This window comes from Dermochelys coriacea, chromosome 2 (genome assembly GCF_009764565.3).
Source record: "Dermochelys coriacea isolate rDerCor1 chromosome 2, rDerCor1.pri.v4, whole genome shotgun sequence".
Taxonomy (NCBI): Eukaryota; Metazoa; Chordata; order Testudines; family Dermochelyidae; genus Dermochelys; species Dermochelys coriacea.
In genome coordinates, this window is record NC_050069.1 from 214,861,546 (window position 1) to 214,882,723 (window position 21,178).

At 42.1% G+C, this 21,178-nt stretch overlaps 1 protein-coding gene across 1 annotated transcript in view; it reads right to left on the bottom strand.

The window, feature by feature from the left end:
* The window catches only part of BZW2 (basic leucine zipper and W2 domains 2), a 73,008-nt gene extending 52,000 nt beyond the window's left edge, over positions 1–21,008 (bottom strand). The window contains 1 exon segment of the mRNA XM_043509223.1: positions 20,877–21,008. The gene's annotated coding sequence lies outside the window, so the exon portion shown is untranslated.
* Between the last annotated feature and the right edge of the window lie 170 nt (positions 21,009–21,178).

Below are 21,178 nucleotides of genomic sequence, written 5' to 3' on the forward strand. Positions count from 1 at the left end.
AATAAAAACAATAAAAAGTGAGCACTGTACATTTTATATTCCGTGTTGTAATTAAATTCCACATATTTGAAAACGTAGTAGAACATGCAAAAGTATTTCTAATAAACTAAAATTGGTATTCTATTATTGTTTAACAGTGCGATTAAAAATTATGATTAATCACAACTATTTTAATCTCGCCATTAATTGCGATTATTTTTTTAATTATTTGACAGCCCTTATGTTGTCACTAGCTGCCCCTCTGTTGGTCGTTCCACCAGTGTTTCACCTTTCAGAGTAGCAGCCGTGTTAGTCTGTATTCGCAAAAAGAAAAGGAGGACTTGTGGCACCTTAGAGACTAACAAATTTATTAGAGCATAAGCTTTCGTGAGCTACAGCTCACTTCATTGGATGCATTTGGTGGAAAATACAGTGGGGAGATATATATACACACACAGAGAACGTGAAACAATGGATTTTATCATACACACTGTAAGGAGAGTGATCACTTAAGATGAGCCATCACCAGTAGCGGGGTGGGGGGGGGGGAGAAAGGAGGAAAAACTTTCATGGTGACAAGCAAGGTAGGCCATTTCCAGCTATTAACAAGAACATCTGAGGAACAGTGGGGGGGTAGAATGGGGGGGAGAAATACCATGGGGAAATAGTTTTACTTTGTGTAATGACTCATCCATTCCCAGTCTCTATTCAAGCCTAAGTTAATTGTATCCAGTTTGCAAATTAATTCCAATTCAGCAGTCTCTTGTTGGAGTCTGTTTTTGAAGCTTTTTTGTTGAAGGATAGCCACTCTTAGGTCTGTAATCGAGTGACCAGAGAGATTGAAGCGTTCTCCAACTGGAACCTATCCTTGCAACAAAGCCCATTGCCAACTCTGTCCACATATCTATTCAGGGGACGCCATCATAGGGCCTAATCACATCAGCCACACTATCAGAGGCTCGTTCACCTGCGCATCTACCAATGTGATATATACCATCATGTGCCAGCAATGCCCCTCTGCCATGTACATTGGTCAAACTGGACAGTCTCTACGTAAAAGAATGAATAGACACAAATCAGACGTCAAGAATTATAACATTCAAATTTCTCCCCCCACCCCACCCCCACTGTTCCTCAGATATTCTTGTTAACTGCTGGAAATAGCCTACCTTGCTTGTCACCATGAAAGGTTTTCCTCCTTTCCCTGCCCTGCTGCTGGTGATGGCTTATCTTAAGTGAACACTCTCCTTACAGTGTGTATGATAAACCCATTGTTTCATGTTCTCTCTGTGTGTATATCAATCTCCCCTCTGTTTTTTCCACCAAATGCATCCAATGAAGTGAGCTGTAGCTCACGAAAGCTTATGCTCTAATAAATTTGTTAGTCTCTAAGGTGCCACAAGTACTCCTTTTCTATTTATTAGAGTTACTCTATGGTTTTTCTATTGTAGGAGTAATTTATTCAGGAATTTAAAAGGTTACCAGACACCTGCTAACAAAAGTACTACGCCAGCTAAATACAAGACAGTATGAAAGAACTGGGTGGTGAAAAGGAGCACCAGCAACGCCCCCCAACCCCGACACATACCCACAGCACCGATTGGTAAAGGGAACGGCACAGGTTCCTACTAGGGTGCTGTCCTGGGACCCTGCTCAAGTGCTTCATCTTCTAACCCAGTCTCTGGCTAGTAGATACCTGATAAGTTTGAAACTCCCCATCTCCATGCTGGAAGCTAGAAGGATCCATTTTCTCCCTCTGTCCTCTCTTCCCAATTCCTGAGTCTCCTGACTATTGGACAGAAGTGGGTTTTGCTATTGTCAGCAACACCAAGCTTCTGGCTGGTATGAGAGAGAGTGGGGTCCTCTTCTACACGACCCATCTCTTCTGCTTTGTTAGGTCCTTCTCCCCAACAAATAGCTTGCCTCTGCTGTTACTAGCTTTCTCCAGAAGTAGCAGAATAAACAACATTTTTTCAGTGCCACTGCTACAATTAATAAAACTTATCCGAAAGACTTCACAGTTTCATTTTTCTGATACTTAAAGTTCTTAGCACCAGCAAAGGTAGTGGGGCTGTCCATTGACTCAGAAATGCAGCATTGTAGTACTGGAAATCCTTGTCTTCAGAAGGATAAAGGCTAGATTTAAAAAACATTGAGTGGAGATTCTTACAGGAAAAAAAGCCTCTAACTGCCAGGAGAGTTCCCTACTTGTCATTAGGTGGATTTTTGAAGCACTAACCATAAAGCAAAAACTCTAGTGGCAAATGATACTCCTCTAAGAGAATCAGCCGTCCTGCCTTCTCAGCGCAGCTCCTACCTACAAACGGGGGGGGGGGGGGGGGGGAGAGGCATTTTGTTAAACTATTCATTTATTTCTTACTCAATATAATTGTGTTGCCTACGCTTTTACATGTTTATTTATCAACTAAACATACATACAGGAAAGAGTTAATAGGCAAGACATCCCATGTTTTTATGCAGTGAAAGCCTCTGCTTTAATAAAAGCCAACTGCTATAAGCAGCAATGCAAATTTTAGAGTAGGATTCTCTTCTTTTTGAGAAAGTGTGCTAGATGAGGGCAGATCACCAAGTGAACATGTTCCTTTTTAACCTCAGGTTAATAAAGCAGTTTCGGGAAACCTGAATTCTAATATTTCCTGGTTAAAAAGATACAGTGCAGGATGTAATCAGCAGTGATGTTGGATGTTATGCATATGTAGAAACTAACTCAGATACTCCAAAAATGTCAGTTCACGTCAATTATGCTGTGAGCAACGTTCAGTTGGAAAGGGAAACCCTACAACCAATTAATAACACTCCATATCTCGTTACCAGTCTCCTAATCCCTGTGGCTATTTCTTCTCTCTCATGGTTTGTTAGTTACAATCCAGAAAAGATAGTTATTCCTAAAGTCCATGATATAATATAAACCAGTAAATATTCAGATGCACAAAGACCACATTATCAGACATACGAAGTTTGTTTTCTTGGCAGTTATTGATGTAATTCTGTTCAATACAAGCTGTAAATACAAAAGCAATTTTGTTGCAGTCATTTGGAAGTTGATGTGCAATCATTCAAAATACAAACAGCAAAACAAAAATAATAATCAGCTACAATAATCATTCTGGCCTAATTAGGTAAATATACTACCTACAGCATTAGAGCAAATATAAGGCCACCATTTCTCAAATGCAGCCACCGTGGCTGCATGTGGCCACCAGGGGGTTTCCCTGCAGCCATGGCAGTTTCCTGGGCAGTGGGGCAGGAAGCATCAGCCCCTCTCCTTCCTCCCTGTTGCTCCTGCATGCACCACCTTTCTGGAGACACAGGTGGGACACACAACACTTAAGAAGCAAGGTGAGTTGGTGAGGAGGGGGTGAGAAGGTGAGTGGAGAGGCGAGCAATGGGTGGGAGGGCCTGGCAGGGGAGTAAGGAGGCAAGGGGCGAGCCAGCAGTGGGGTAAGGAGGCAGGCGGGGGGGCTAGCTGTGAGCGGGGGAGCGAGGAGGTGAGTAGTGAACCACCAGCGAGCGAGGGTTCTCACAGCAGGCTGGGGGTTGAGGAGGGACACAGGAACCAGGTGTAGGGTGAGGAGGTGAGTGGCAGGTGCATGGGCATCCGGTAGAGCCCCCCCTTTGGAGAGGCTAGCCCCCAACTCCACCCCTTCTGCCTGTGCTCCCCCCCCCGGCAGCTGGAGCCCTGAGACCCCCTGTGCCTGCAGCCACAAGCCCCCCGCCCAGAGAAGCCCCAAGCGCCCCTCTCCCCCACAGCCAAAGGAATCCCGAACCCCACCACTTGCTCAGAGGAGTCCCAGGCCAGCCACAGCCGTCCCTCTCCTCCCCTCCCCAGAACCAAGCCACCAGATAACTTTTTCATTATTATTTGGACTTTATTATGTCAAAGCATTTTTAAATTTACTTCAGAATTGTTATATAAACAACCACTTTTACCAAAAAAGCAAAAGAAACAATAATCAAAAAGACAAGAGCACAAAGCACCTTATTTGTGTTTCTATTCTGTTAGGTCCAGTAATGAATAGAGAAAACTGTGCATAATTTTTATTATTAAGTCTGCAAAAAAAATCCCAAAACTATACATAAATAAATTACAAGGATTTGGATGTATGTGTGTGCATATTACTTTATTAACTTTAGGAAAAAGTGTCAGTGTGGCCACCAGCAAGAGTCGGTGGCCGCAGTCTGAGGCCACCAAAAAATTGCTGCAAAAACTCCTGTATTAGGCACAGTGCTAACATATGCAGGTCACCTGCTCACCTAACAAAGCAATTTCACCATCTTCATTTGGATGGCAATTAGCCACATAGGAGCTCATATTCTAAAAGGAACATTAATGGAGGGAAAAGAGGGAGTAAAGAAATAGATGGAAGAAACAGGAGACAGTGCACAAACAATGAAGACATATCTTTGGATATTGCCCTTCAAATCAGTGATAAAAGTATCTCAGTCCAAAGATTATCTACTTGATCTAGAGAATTCAAGATTCGGAATTACACAAATACTTAGCCCATGTCCATTTTGGAATTAAAATAATTAAATAAAAAAAACATGGTGGTGAGGTTGTTCCTTCTTCCACCAAACAGGTACATTATGTAGTGCTGAGGATGAAGATATCAGTGCATGAAGACAATAAAGAAGACAGGTCATCACTTTGAAAAATTTCAGTTCTCCTTGTTTTGAAAAAAATTGTGGAAAGAATTCACTGAAGTCAATTTGCCTCAGAAGTGCTCTGACTGTGGCGGGGGAGGAAAGCAAACATTTCATCTCTGTTTGACATCAATTAGTTGCTGTGAAAATTCTGATGTCATAATCGTAAGCTTTACTTTAGGTGGAGAACAAACAGCAGGAACAGATGAAATCAAACAAAGATTCTCCTTTCACAAAAGTATTTACCATTATAAAGAGTGAGTGAAGAGGAGTAAGTTATTCTAATCAGAATGGACCAAAATCTACTTACAGTGGAGTGAACTCAGACTAACTTTGAGAACTCAGACTAACACTGACATCAGTGAATTACGCAGGGCTTTCACTGGTGTAACTGGGCAGAATTTGAATCAACATTTCCCCCTTTAAGAAACCCAACCTAAATTAGATGTTGTCTCACCAGGACAAATACAAGTAACACACTGACCTGGGCCAGTCATCTTGATTCACCACAAGACTCAACATTCATGTTTATAATATTCCAAACTGAATGCTGTCACAAGTAATGAATACATTTTTTTGTGCATTTGTGACTTAAAGCAACAACCTTTTGGTAGCAGAGAGAAATATAAAACTATAGGAAATATATGATGCCAGTAACTTACCCAACCTGCAAAGTGGATAAAAACCTCCAAATTCTCATCTTCTCAGAGATTCCTCATCCATTAAAATTGGATTCCGACCTCTTCCTTTTCTCCACCACCTTCCTCCACAAGCAAAATCTTCACCAAGTCAGCTGATTTTGCATTCTTTGCATATACAAAACTGCCATTGGGAACAGGAGTTTTCAATGTGAAAAGTGCACTACTGAAGCCCCTGTAGTGACAGGAATATAGAATCTGGCCCTCATTATAGCAGAATCTTTTGGTTTGAAAAATTTCAGGTTTCAGAGTAGCAGCCGTGTTAGTCTGTATTCGCAAAAAGAAAAGGAGGACTTGTGGCACCTTAGAGACTAACAAATTTATTTGAGCATAAGCTTTTGTGAGCTACAGCTCACTTCATCGGATGCTGCAGCTCACGAAAGCTTATGCGCAAATAAATTCCTTAGTCTCTAAGGTGCCACAAGTCCTCCTTTGGTTTGAAAAAATTACTCAAGAAGGAGTTAATTTTTACAGCGGTCTTAAAAAAAATGTCTGTTAGTAAAACATCAATAAAATCAAAATACACGCCTTAAGAAAGACTGAGGTGATATTCCAAACATGTAAATGTATACTTGTTTAACCTTCCGCACGGGAGTAGTCCCAACAGAAGTGAGTAACTCACTGAAGTCAATGCAGTAAGTCTGAGTTTACCCCGGGGTAAACAGATTCTTGTTCATTCTGATTAGAATAATTTCCGTGTTCCTCTTCACGCACTCTTTATAATGATAACTATTGTCATGAAAGCAGAAGCTTTATTTGATTTCATCTGCTCCTGCTGTTTATTTTCCACCTGAAGTTAATTTTGTCTTATTGACATCAGAATTTTCACAGCAACCAGTTGATGTCAAACAGAAGGTTAAAACTTCAGCTAAGGATTAAGCAGCAGGAGCAGACAAACTATAAAAACAACCAAGACCTTATTTTCATGCATATGCATTCTGTAAGAAGAAGAAAAATTAATACAGAAGATAATGTATTGTGACAGGTTCATAATCAAACATGTTTGATTATGGCTACAGGAGAGTGATAGAAGGCAAATATATTTGTCCCAGATTAAGCAGTTCCCTTTTTCCTGGGTAAGGTAACGGGGCGGTTCCAGAACAATCAGGAACTTGTCAGAACCAATTAAGGCAGGCAGGCTAATTAGGAAATCTAGAGCCAATAAGAAGCCTCCAGAGTCAATTAAGATAGGCAGGCTAACCTGGCTTAAAAAGGACCTCACCTCAGTCAGTGAGGGGCGCTGAGAGTGAGAGAGCATGCTGCTGGAGGACTGAGGAGTACAAACGCTATCTGGCATCAGGAGGAAGGTCCTGTGGTGAGAATAAAGAAGGTGTTGGGAGGAGGCCATGGGAAAGTAGCCCAGGGCGTTGTAGCTGTCACACAGCTATTACAAGAAACACTGTAGACAGTTGTGATCCACAGGGCCCTGGGCAGGAACCCGGAGTAGAGGGCAGGCCTTGGTTCCCCCCATTACCCTTCCTTCTACTGGATAAAAGAAGAGTTGACCTGGACTGTGGGTCCCACCAGAGGGGAAGGTCCCTGGCCTGTCCCCCGACCCACTAGGTGGATCAGCAGAGACTGGAGATTGTTCCTTCCCTTTCCCCATGCTGGCCAGTGATGAGGTTAGCTGAGTTAACAGCAGGTTTGAGCCACTAGCCAATATGGCAAAACTGAGGGCTGCCACGAATCTCTGAGGCGAGCAAATCCACCAATAAGTGGAGGACCCACCAAGGCAGAGGAGGAACTTTGTCACAGTATATACAAAATTAGATACGCTTTTAATCAATATTTATTTCAAGTTTTTCTATCAAGCATCAAAACCCCCAAAATACCTTTCATGAAAAGATTGTAAAACAGTATAAGAAAAGATACAAGTATTCTTGATAGAAATTGTAGTAAGGTTCTGATATACAGAACATTTGCTGAAATGAAGGTTTGCAAAAGAAGAGACACTGTGCTGGTATAGGAAATGCCAAGACAACGCAGACGTTAGGTGGATCCCCAACAGGTTTGATTATCTGCTTTGCTGTGCTGTGCATGACAAAATTGTTCCTTGTATTATTTTTCCTGTGGTATATGGAACTAAATTTTCAACAGCCACAGAAACATACAAAATATTATGCTTTCTCTGTAAAATTTTAAACTTGAATAATCCAGTTTCCATTTATTATTATTTTCGCACACTATACCTGGACTAAAATTTAATTCTAGATTACATTTGTCCACGAGCTTAAATCTACAAACCTAAGATCATAAATATGTGATGATTATTATGAATACAGCCATATAAGGGTATTGGGCACTTTACAAAACAAGTAAAATACATCGTCCCTAGCCCAAATAGTTCACAGTTTAAGGCCTTGTCTACTCTCCAACACCAGCACAGCATCAGTGGGAAATTGTGGAGTAAAATTCCCTAGTCTAGCCTGCATTGTGAATTTAGAGATATCATTCTATTTCACTTCACTTATGGTACTGTGGTCCTGTTGATCACCCATACTGTTAATAAATTACATCCTTAGTAGAATGCCTTATTCTGTAAGAAATTACACTTTTACAATCTAAAGTGAATGTCAGTACTGAGTCAATTTATTTTTTAAAATTACTTGAAAATTTTCTATAGGAACAGTACGATATGGCAACAGGTTTTCAGGTCTGAAATCAGCAAAATAATGGGGTATTTAGAATGGTTTGTGGTTGTGTGTGGGACTTTATTATTAGTGTTTATTCAAATCACAATAAAAACTCTTTAGGTTGCATCTATTTGAAGTCTGTAATGACAACTTACATGCACCAGTTGTTTCTAATTTTATTTGCACATTCTTGCTACCATGAGTACTCAGTTAAATCATACCATACACCCACCCTGTCATTGCAAAAATTATTCCTAGTCAAAAGGAATTTCAGCACAGTTAAAGGTGTGTGCCATTTTTCTCCCCACATTGATGCTGCCTATAACATCCAAATGTAGTCAAGATCTATCAACCAACAGTAAATTGCAGCCACTGGAAACAGAATGAAAGTCAAAAGGGACACAAACACAATGGGGAAAAAAATAGTATCCCTGGGAAAAGGTTAAATGTTGCAACTGCAATCAACTTGGACTACTTTGTTGTTTATCATCCCAAGATTTAAAAATGTATTAGGGCTAAATCTGTCCAAAACTCAAAAGACAGGTTTTTGGTGTTTTTTTTTTTTTTTCTATCAGCTGGGGTTTTCACAAATGGGGATGGAGATGGGACCAGACAGTTCATTTGAGAGTAATTCTCTAAAGATACCACTGAAGGGGGCGGGGGAAGAGAATTGTATAGTACCAGACAATTTCAAAGCCATGCATGGGTCATTGCTTATCACAAGACAGTGAGAGAAAGAATAAGTCATTTCCTGACAATGTTGTCTCCTGTAGCAGTGAGATGGGGAAGTGGGTACCTGCACAGTTCCAGTGCTTCAGCTACCTCACGCCGCTGAAGAAGGGAGTAGGTTTGGTTCTAGAAAACTACTAAATAAATCACTATATATCACTAGAACACAGAACCTATGGGCAGGGTCTCATGCCACAGCAACAGAATTTACCACATAATTGTTCTTCAGCATGAGCTTTTGCTTTTAAGTTATCTCTTATATTTAAGGTTGTGAAGAAAGCTTCCCCTCCCAAAAGTGAACCAAAACATAGTTTTTCCATGTGCGCAGACAGAAAAAGTATTTGAGAAGTGTGAATCACTGAATTCATTTAAGTTGTGTTATTTCTGAAGCCCAATTATGTCAGTCTAAAATGTCAAGATTACTAGCTATGTCACTGCTAATCATTTGAGAAGATATTCAGCTACTGTGATCATCTCAGTCCTAAACCACATCTCAAGCCTTCTTACATGTGAAAAGACTTAATAGTCACCTAGTCGGATGTTTAGATTTCCAGTTTACCTCCAACAATTTCTAGACATGTATAGTTATTAATTATCTACATAAAAATCTGCAGCACACCGAAAATTAATAAATTAGGGGCAGAGTAGGAGAAATGAATTATTAATTTCAGTAAATATCTTCATTTTTTAGTTTACCTGAATCATTCATACAATGTCCATTCTGCCATACTGGAAAGCTAAAGAAATCCTGTTTCACTTACATTGCTGGGCCTTGACTATAAACATGAAGTCACCAATAACCTTCCCACACACCTGCAGAGGTCTAGAATTATGTGGGTAGGGCTACCAATTTCTCCTCCTTTTCCCTTGTTTCCTTTAAAAATATGTATTTAATATTGTCTATTTGCCATGTTCCTGGAGTTTATCTTTACTGTCAACTAGAACCACCACTAAATATAAACCCCACTAATCAGTCTCCATCTTTCCCATTTTCTAAAGGTTTCCCTGCATGACTTCTCTGTTCCTAAGGTTTTCATTGCACGACTTTCCCAACCCTAATTTTTTCTTCTAGCCAGGGCTAATTCACCCTCTTTTATAGCCTGGTCAGAGATAACAAGATCCATTTGCTAGCATGACTCATCACTTAATTATAATGCACCTTTACGCAAGATTCAACTATCTGACATCAGGATAACTCAGTTCAGGAGACCTACGTTCCTATGCATAGACCTAAAGTGGATCATCCTGTTGCAATGAATATAAAGATGTTCACTGTGTGAAAATCCTTTTTAAAAAGAATTTCCAACTTCCAAAGCTCTATGAAGCATAGAAACAAAAGGCTGCCTCTAAGCAAGATTTCTATCATGTGGTAAGAATAACTACCAATTTATTTTCCTGACAGAGCTTCCCTGTGTTCTTGGAAACTAAAAATCAACAGAAGAGTAATACAGTATGTAAAAACGTTCACCAAGAGCTTAAATAAAAGTTACTATATGAGAAGAGCTTATCCTGTGCTGGATTGGTAACAAATTGAACAAGAGAAAATTGCAACATTGTTTACCTAAAAATCACCAGCTTTCTTCTTGCACATCTCATCTAGCTAGCCTATCACCTAATTATTTTTAGTCAAGTTAGGTAGTATGTGTCAGTAAGGCCCTGATCCTGCAAAATTTGAACCACAGGGACAGATGCTTGCACTCTTATGGATCCATTGCAGAACTGGGGCCTAAATCACTCTATTCTTATAATCAGTTATGTGACACAAATACATAGCATCTCCACCCCACTTGCCCTGTTCCACCATACCCCAACATAAAAAAAAAAATTCTATAAAGAGAATCTTTACCACATACTGACTGTAGGGTTATTATTTATATATTTAATATCTCTACCTCTATATAAATGATAAAATATATTTTTTTCAAGAAATAAATGATGTGAAGTTATAGAGCACAAAACACATATCCCTGGAATATTTGAATCCCCAGCAAGTTCTTACGTTAACTAGTTTGTCTGTTTTATAATAGAGCAAAGCTGCTGAACCACTTAAGGCCAATAAACATGTTTTTGTTTGAAACTAGAAAATTTCACCCTGATCCCTGTTTGTGGTACACAAGAGTCTTGAGATGCATTATTTCTGACAAATATAATGGGTATGTCCCAGGGTCTATCCTTAGAGCAATCAGATTGGTTTTCTGACTTGTGAATCATGAAAGAGACCCAAAAAAGCAACCAGATTTTGAAGTGTACAACAAATTTAGAAGTTTCCTTAGACATCACAGACCAGGAAAACAGTCCACAAGCACTCCAGGGAGAACCAATAGATTTTTTTCATTGTCATCTTCTTTCCGATGTGGCACTATTACTGGATATTTCAGTTGCCTTTGGATGGATAATCACTATTTCCAGAATAATGAAAAACAATTGTAACAAATTGGGGAAGAAGTCATATTTTTTCAGTGATTTTTAAGCATTCAAGCAAATTGTATCTCTACCCAAGCCCAAATTTAAAATATTCACATCAACCCTGAGATGAAATATAGAGTATCTCTGACATCTTAGTATGGAACTGTTTTTATTTGTAGGCTCTAACAGTGACACACACATAGATGACAGCTTATTGCCTTCAGTGCAGCATAAATAAGGGGTCCTTAAATCTGAGCAAGCAGAATGAATATTCTATGAATAAGCTGAGAAAACATCAAAAATAAAGAGTCAGGCTGAGCTTGATAATCACTCAGTGCAGAAAACAATCCTAAATAGTCATTTATAAGGTGGACAGAAAGCTGGCTAGATCATTGGGCTCAACGGCTAGTGATCAACAGCTTGATGTCTAGTTGGCAGCCAGTATGAAGCAGAGTGCACCAGGGGTCTGTCCTGGGGCCGGTTTTGTTCAACATCTTCATTAATTATATGAATGAATTGCCCCTCAGCAAGTTCGCAGATGACACTAAGATGGTGGGAGAGGCAGATACACTGAAGGGTAGGGATAGGGTCCAGAGTGACCTAGACAAATTGGAGGATTGGGCTAAAAGACATCTGATGAGGTTCAACAAGGACAAGTGCAGAATCCTGAATTTAGGATGGAAGAACCCCATGCAACGCTACAGACTGGGGACCGACTGGCTAAGCAACTGTTCTATAGAAAAGGACCTGGGGATTACAGTGAAGAAGCTGGATACGAGTCAACAGTGTGCCCTTGTTGCCAAGAAGGCTAATGGCATATTGGGCTGCATTAGTAGGAGTATTGCCAGCAGATAGAGGGAAGCCATTATTTCACTCTATTTGGCACTGGTGAGGCTACATCTGGAGTACTGTGTCCAGTTTTGGACCCCCCCCAATACAGAAAGAATGTGGACAAATTGGAGAGAGTCCAGTGGAGGACAACAAAAATTATTAGAAATCTGGGGCACATGACCTATGAGGAGAGTCTGAGGAAACTGGGCTTGTTTAGCCAGCAGAAGAAAAAAGAGTGAAGGGGGATTTGATAGCAGCCTTCAACTACCTGAAGGGGGGTTCCAAAGAGGATGGAACTTGGCTGTTCTAAGTGGTGGCAGATGACAGAACAAGAAGCAATGGTCTCAAGTTGCAGTAGGGGAGGTTTAGGTTGGCTATTAGGAAACACTATTTCACTAGGAGGGTGGCGAATCACTGGAATTAGTTATCTAGGGAGGTGGCGGAATCTCCATCCTTAGAGGTTTTTAAGGCCCGGCTTGACAAAGCCTTGGCTGGGATGATTTAGTTGGGGATGGTCCTGCTTTGAGCAGGGGGTTGGACTAGATGACCTCCTGAATCTTTTCCAACCCTAATCTTGTATGATTTAGGACCTGATCAAGAAAAACAAAAACAGTTACTTACCTGTACAGTTGTTCTTTGAGATGGGTTGCCCACCTATACATTCCACTTTAGATATGTGAGCCCAATTCACTCCACTTGGAGACCTTTCCCAGTTATACAAGTAGGCAATGCATGTGCCCCTTCTTTCCTCAAACCAAAGGCATATTTAGCTTGCGATCCACTATGACCCCAGATCCCTTTCTGCAGTATATGTATGCAGAGAGCTATGTAGGTACATGCTAAGGTTCTGGTATGTCTGTACGCTGTGCAATTAAGCAGTCCCTCACTGTTGACACTGCTATTTATATCTGTGCTAGTCAGTCGTGCAGTCGCTGTACGATGCACGCCACTATAAGGATAGACATAGCCTTAGACCTGGATGAGATAACAGATTTCTATTGACAAGAATGCTGTTCTGGATGTGGGACTTCACTCGTTCTCAAACTAGCTAATCAACCAGGTAGGGAAAAATTTGAATTCCTAGACAGCACAGATGGCCCACCATCTGTGGCTGATGGCTTACACAGTCTCAATAGTTCAGGGCTTCAAGCTGTACAGGGTTGGAATGCTTCTCAACTCACCCTCAGAGTCCAGTTGTCCCCTCTCCCCTTTAGTCAGGGGGAAGAGAAATCCAGGCAGAGTCTTACTCACGATCTTGGTCCTTCCCCTGTAGATAGCTCTGCCTCAGTGGCTGCAGCCTGTCTGCTTTCTTGCAGACAGTCTCTTGTCCATGCTGCTCCCGAACTGAACTACCAGAATTCCTTTTTAAGCAGGTTCTCCATAGGAAGCAAGCACAGCAACTGCTAGGGGGCAGGGCCTTGTTGGCCCACTACTGTTCCTTAGTGTGGGTCTGTAAATTCCATCACACTCCTCCCATCCAGGCTGAGCACTGCAGGGTCAGCCTGCACAGAGTCTTATCTGTCCCATGAAACGGAATCCACATTCTTCTAGTCACGTCCCGCTCGTTATAGTACCTCAAACTTGTACAGCAGTAGTGAGAGGTACCAGCATATAATCCACGGGTTATGGTCTTTTGTGGCACTCAGTCACTGGAAGTGTGCGTGATCTGTCATGAGATGGAATGACTGTCTCCATAAATAATAGCAGAGAGTGCTTCAATGGCCCGTTTTACTGCCAAGACCTATCTATCACTGAGGTACACCATTTCCTGGGGAACAATTTTCAGCTGAGGTAAAGGATTGAGTGTTCTTCTCCCTTCACCTCTTGGGATAACATGGTCCCCAGACTGATGTTGGAGGCATCTGTCTGCAGGACGAAAGCTTTCCAAAAAAAAAAAAAAAAAATCAGGGTGGAACAGGAAGGGTTCCCGATACAGTTGATCTTTTCACTGAACCTTCTGGGGGGCTGCATCTTTCACCAGGTCCATCAGCGGAGCCACAATCACGGTGATATTAGAGATAAACCACCTACGACAGCCTGCCAGTAAAAGAAAGCACTGTATCTACTACTCTGTGGTAGGTTCAGGGCTTTTCTACCAAGGGCCATAAGCACACACCGCTCCCCCCCATCCACTGTATATCCCAGGTACATCACCTTTTTATTAGGTAGATGGCATTTGGTGAAGTTTGTTGTAAGTCCAGCACTTCTGAGGGCCTGCAAAACCAGTGCAATGTTTTAAATGTTCATTCCAGGACTTGCTAGAGAGGATGATGCCATAGTTGTATGCAGCTGCATACTGACCATGAGGCCAAAGTACTTTGTCCATAAGCGTTTGGAAGGTGGCTGCCGTGCCACGTAGGCCAAATCTTAAATTGGTACAGGCCAAACGATGTCTAGAAGGTCATGTTTTCTCAGGACTCTGGAGTCAAGGGGATATGCCAGTAACCCTTGGGTAGGTCAAGGGGTGGGGGGAGGGGAGAGCGCAACATACTTGGCGGTCCCTAACCTCTTGAACAATTCATCATTAGGTGTCAACCTAGACACCTTCCAGAAGTCTATGCAGAAACTGGTCGACCTATCATGTTTAATTATCAACACTATAGGGCTTCACCACTCACTCTTCAACCACCCCAACATCTAACATAGTTTTCAGATCCTTCTATACCATTTCCCAAATGCACCTTGGCAATGACCGAAAGTTCTCTCATCCTTTTCCCCCAGTTTCAGTCACTATGTGATGGAACACCAGGTGAGTCTGTCCCAGAACTGCAGAAAAGACTGAGTGAGTTAATGGATCTGCCACTTTAGCTCTGTCTGCAGGAACTCCCAGATGCATATTCCCTTGTTGTATGCTTGTGTTTTCCCCTGTTGCACCTTGGTTAGTTTTTTGCATACTCCTCTAAAAGTCTAACTTCTCTCTCAGCCACAGTGCATACTGTAGTTCGTGACCGAGTTCGTGACCTTGGAACTTAGTTCCTTCCACATTGCCCCAAAGAGGTCTAGTACTCTCCTCAGCTGTCTCCCATATAATAATTTGAATGGGGAGAATCCATTTTGACACCTGAGGGACTTTGGGGATGGCAAAAGGAGTGATGGAAGTAATTGGTTCCAATTGTGAAGTTTCAAGGCCACTAATTTCTGCATACTTTTCAACATCTTATTAAATCTCTCTACCCAGCCAGTCAGATTCAGAGTGGTACCCTGACATTCTTAAAGCTTTTATCCTCAATAGGCTACTTGGTTCCTTCGTAAGTTGGGACAAAGTTGGTGCCCTGATCTGTGATTATCTCCTGAGGGATCCCCACCTGGTTGAACACTTTCATGAGCTCCAGGGCAGTCGCCTTCATGAAGCAGAGTGGAATTGCCTCTGAGTACCTCATAGCATAGACTAGTATGTGCTGGAATCCAGGAACATTCTTTTCCAATGGGCCCACCAGGTCCAACAAGGTCCTTTCCATGGGGAGGGGTATCAGCGGGGCCCTTGATTTGTCCACTGGCATTCCAGCAGCAGGCACTTTATTCTCATACCAGCCAATAGAAACAAAGTATCACTTGGTCAGGAATTCTTTTCCCCCAGCCAACGTGCCCCACACAGGGAAGGGCATGTGCCAGATGTAGTATTTCCTTGCTGTATTTTTTTAGAACAAGAAGTTGCACTTTAACCTTCCCCATCTGATGGGCTTTCTCTGCTCTATACATTTTCCCTCACCTCTAGCTTGAAGTATGGCCATTGTTTCAGGAATTGAGGTTTCAGGAACTTGCCATTGACCCAGGTGATCTGTTCGTAGGCTCTTTCCAATGTTGGGTCATTTCTTTGTTTTTCAACTAAACACAGATTGTCAGAAAACATGTCGGTCATTGGCAGCTCACTTAATTTCCCATATTTGTCTCTTTGGGAAAAGTCCATCCCATGCCACTCAAGACAACATTCATGGGATGGACAAATTAAAAAAAGTCACAAATCCTTTTTAATGGAAAGTGGTAGGCAACCACAACAAAGGGCTACCAGCCCTTCCTCACTTGTCAATTTATTTAGTTAGAGCACATTTACAAAGCAGCTAAAGTTTTTTGTTTAAAATTATGAATGGAAGAGATTATGGCAAACTGTGGCAATCCAAACAGTCCCAGTAATTAAAAACTAGGGGACAGAAGAGAGGTAATCTGGAATGGATGGGTACAATAAAACAGAATCCACAAGCACTTGTATATTTATTATAACAGGAGTAACAAAACAAGATATATGTTATCCATCTATGGACTTCTTTGATTTTTGAAACTCAATGAGGCAATTCACACCACTGAAACAATGGAGTAAGATTTAAACACCACAAAAATATGTTCAGATAAAATGATCTGACTTGCACCTACCAATGGAAGAAAATTCAGTTGGTTGATTAAATAATCTCTTAAAAGATTACCTATAAAAGAAACAAAAGAAAGAGCACAAACTCAATTTCTCTTGATGTTTCTTAAGAAATTTCAAGATAAGAAGAGACTTTTTACTTTCCTGTTTTCGTTAAGTTTCTCGGGTGACTAGGGCTATGTCAATACTACCACTTATGTCGGCGCTTCTGTAATATCTTGTGTAGCTGCTCTATGCTGATTGGAGACGTTCTCCTGCTAACATAGCACTGCCCACACCGGCGCTTATGTCGGCAAAACTTACGTCACTATGCCATGGTCTACACTACAGAGTTAGGTCGAATTTAGCCATGTTAGGTCGATTTTATAATGAATGCGTCTACACAAGCAACCCCGTTCCATCGACCTAAAGGGCTCTTAAAATCAACTTCTGTACTCCTCCCCAGCAAGGGGAGTAGCGCTAAAATCGACCTTGCTGGGTCGAATTTGGGGTAGTGTGGACTTAAATCGACGTTATTGGCCTCCAGGAGCTATCCCAGAGTGCTCCAATGTGATCGCTCTGGTCAGCACTTTCAACTCTGATGCACTAGCCAGGTACACAGGAAAAGCTCCAGGAACTTTTGAATTTCATTTCCTGTTTGCAAAAAGAAAAGGAGTACTTGTGGCACCTTAGAGACTAACAAATTTATTTGAGCATAAGCTTTCGTGAGCTACAGCTCACTTCATCGGATCACGATGTAGCTCACGAAAGCTTATGCTCAAATAAATTTGTTAAGTACTCCTTTTCTTTTTGCAGCTGCTACTCTGAAACCTGTCATTTCCTGTTTGGTCAGCGTGGCAAGCTCAGCAGCACAGGTGACCATGTAGTCCCCCCAGAATCGCAAATGAGCTCCAGCATGGAGCTAACGGGAGACACTGGATCTGATTGCTGTATGGGGAGAAGAATCTGTACAGGCAGAACTCCGATCAAAAAGAAGAAATGCTAATATATATGCCAAAATTGCACAGGGTCTGATGGACAGAGGCTACAACAAGGATACACAGCAGTGCCGCGTGAAAGTCAAGGAACTCAGGCAAGCCTACCAAAAGACAAAGAAGGCAAACGGTCGCGCTGGGTCAGAGCCCCATACATGCCGCTTCTGTGATCAGCTGCATGGCATTCTAGGGGGAGTCTCAGGCAACACGGAGGAGGATTTTGTGGATGAGAAAGAGGAGGAGGAGGAGGAGGAAGAGAAGGAGAATGCGCAGCAGGCAAGCAGTGAATCCATTCTCCCTGCCAGCCAGGACCTTTTCATCACCCTGGAGCCAATACCCTCCCAAGGTAGGATCCCCAACCCTAAAGGCGGAGAAGGCACCTCTGGTGAGTGCACATTTGTAACTAAAGCACAGGGTTTAAAAGCAATAGTGTTTAATGTTTGATTTGCCCTGAAGACTTGGGATGCATTCGCAGCCAGTACAGCTACTGGAAAAGTCTGTTAACGTGTCTGGGGATGGAGCAGGAATCCTCCAGGGACATCTCCATGAAGCTCTCCTGGAGATACTCTGAAAGCCTTTGCAGAAGGTTTCTGGGGAGGGCTGCCTTATTTCATCCTCCACAGTAGGACACTTTACCACGCCAAGCCAGGAGCAAATAGTTTGGAATCATTGCAACACAAAGCATGGCAGCGAATGGTCCTAGTTTTGGTCACATTCAAGCAACATTCGGTCTTTATCTTTCTGTGTTAGCCTCAGGAGAGCGATATCATTCATGGTCACCTGGTTGAAAAAGGGGAATTTTTGTAAGGGAACAATAAAAGGACCCTGTTCATGCTGTGCTGTTTGTGCTTGGCTAAAAGGAATCATCCCTGAGAATAGTCACATGGTGGGAGGAGGGGTGAAGGGATCATCCCAGAGAATAGCCAGCACATCCACCCCAAAACCGCAGCCCCTCCTTTTAAATGGTAAACCCAATCAGCATTGCTTGCTATGGGAAAGGAGGGCACTACAGTTTGAATTTTAATTCCAGTGGGCAGCAGAGACTGTGGGGACTGTGGGATAGCTTCCCACAGTGAACCACTCTGTGAGTCAATGCTAGCCACGGTAGTGAGGACGCACTCCACCGACTTAATGTGCTTAGTGGGGACATACACAAATTGACTGAATAAAATTGATTTCTAAAAATCACTTCTATAAAATCAACCTAATTTCGTAGCGTAGACATACCTTCAGGGGTGTGAAAAAACACACTCCCACCCCCAAGCAACGTAAATTACAACACCATAAGCCCGGTGTGGGCAGTGCTATGTTGGCAAGAGAGCGTCTCCCATCAGCATAGAGCAGTTACACAAGAGATCTTACAGAAGCGCAGCTGCATCAGTACAGCTGTGCTGCAGTAAGCTCTCTAGTGTACACATAGCCTAAGAAAAGCATATTGAAAGCTCTCTGAACCCACAGTTAGAGGAATGGAGAGTTGGATCCTTAAGAAAGAGCACTTTTTCCTTCAGTATTTTAATGGAGAAGTTTCAGAGAAGAGCCACAAGAATTAAAGGATTAGAAAACATGCCTAAAAGTGAAAGACTAAAGTCTACTTAGTTTGTTAAAGAAAAGGTGAAGGTGACTTGATTACAGTCTATAAGTACCTACGCAGGGAATAGAAATGCAGTATTAAAGGTGTCTTCGATCTAGCAAAGGTATACCAAGATCCACTGTCTGCAAGTTTAAGCTACACTAATTCAGTCTTAAAATGAGGCACAATTTTTTTAAACAGTGAGGATAAGAAACCATTGGAACAACTTACCAAGCGTTATGAAGAATTCTCCAACACCGGCAATTGTTAAATCAGGATTGAATGTTTTTCAAAAAAATATGCTCTAATTCAAACAGGAATTAATTCAGGGAAGTCCTATGCATGTACAAAAGCAGCATGTATAAATTGTTTTATATAGTTAAATAAAACTACCTTAAATGTTGTGCTGTATACACAAGAAAAAAAAGTTTAATATGTTTTGCATCTAAAACTAGCTGATTTATTAAACAAAAGAAATTATCTGTAGTTAATGGATTGAACTCAATGTTTCTGGTCACCACATCCTTCAAGATTTTAGAACTACAAATCTCATCCTCTAACTACTTGTTTTTATTCATACTGGAAGAGGAAAACAAGCTTTGTATGAACTAGTTATTGAACTGAATTAGCTAAATAAACTGAAATGAAGATGATCATCTCTGTTCACCTGCAGAAGAGAATACAGTTGTCTACAGCAGGTTTAGCACTTCAACACACTCTAGCCAGTGCTTAGCCAATGACTTCCATCCTCATAGTAGGCCGACATTCTTTAAAACATTAGCAGCAAACATATGCTGCCTGAATTTTTTAAATTTAATTTAAATTTTAATAGATTATAATAAGTTTTGGCTTTAACTTAGGTTGTCAGTTTGAAATTTAATTTTAAATAGGTTTCTTTTTTTTTAAATTCATTTTACTGTTTTTTTAAAATCCACCCTGACTGAATTACTAATGGGGGAAGGAGAAAGCAGAAATAAGTAGTGTACAGGTCTTCTTATACATCAGGAAAACAACAGAATGGCACAAACCTATATTTTCCCTTTACAAGTCATTTAATCCATTTCACATCTACTAGGTAGTTCAACATAAACTGTCAACTGGAATTTTAAGCTACAATATCCTGAACAGACTCTGTTGTATTTCATGGATCTGTTAGTTTTACATTGGGCCTTTAATCCATCCTCTATAACTGCAATGCAATTTCCTTTTGATGGTTGGGTATAAATAGGTATAAAATGAGTATAAATGCATATTTAGTAAAATTTCCAACTGCATATTTTCACAAGTCTTGAACCTTGAGTTTTGATGGGGAGAAAAAACTGTCTACTTGAAAGCTATTTAACTTTGTGAGCATAAAAATAAAATAGAACTGGACATATTATAAATGAGGTCTGTTAAAAGTACTTTAAATAAACCGCAGAAGGTGTTACTGACCCACGGGTCAGCAGACACCTGCCACCACAATTTATAATTTGCACTCCTCAAAAATGACCTCAGCAGGTTTTTTTTTTTAAATTATATAGTGATATATTTAAAATAATACCACCAGGGACAGACCTCACATCCCAGAATTCATGCAGGAGACATATTTTAAAACACAACCAAGCCGGGAAATCCACCTACCAATTGGGTGGGGGCGGTTGCTATAATGCAAAGGCTGCGATCCCCTCAACTCCAGGGGTTTCGGGGATCCCTGTTTGAAACTGCAGCGCTCCCAGCAGCCGACCCACTGCTCCGCACAAACTATTCTTTTTTGTGACACTACACAACTAAGCAGCCACCTGCTTCATCACAGCCCGCGTAGCGAGGGGCAGCGCAGGGCTGAGCCATTTATTTCCACACCCCCCCCCCCCGGAGGGCTGCCGTGCCTGGGAAAGCTCCCACAACCACCCCACGCAACAACCCACCCCAGCTCCAGAGGGACCAGGCGGCTCGGGCTCGGGCTCGGGCTCGGACCCCCCTGCCCGCGGCGGTGCCTCCCACCTCCCCTCACGCTTCTCTCTGCCAGCACATCCCCGCCGCCCTTACCTCGGGGGGCTGCCCGGCCGCAGGGGGACACGCCGGCACGCAGCAGCCGCACACAAGGAAGCGGCGAAGAACAGCGCCACGGAGCTACATTAGCGCCCCAGCTGTTCTCCCCGCGCGCCTGGGCCGTACCATCGGCCCGCTAACGCGCGGGGGGAGCACTGGAATGGAGGCGACAGGACCCACCACCCCACGCACGGAGCCGGGGCCCTCCTCCGCGCTCAGCTCGGGCGGCCCTTTCCGCTCGGAAATCGAACCTCCGTGCGCTCTGAGGGGTGGCCGCCGCGTTTGCCTTGCCCCCCCCC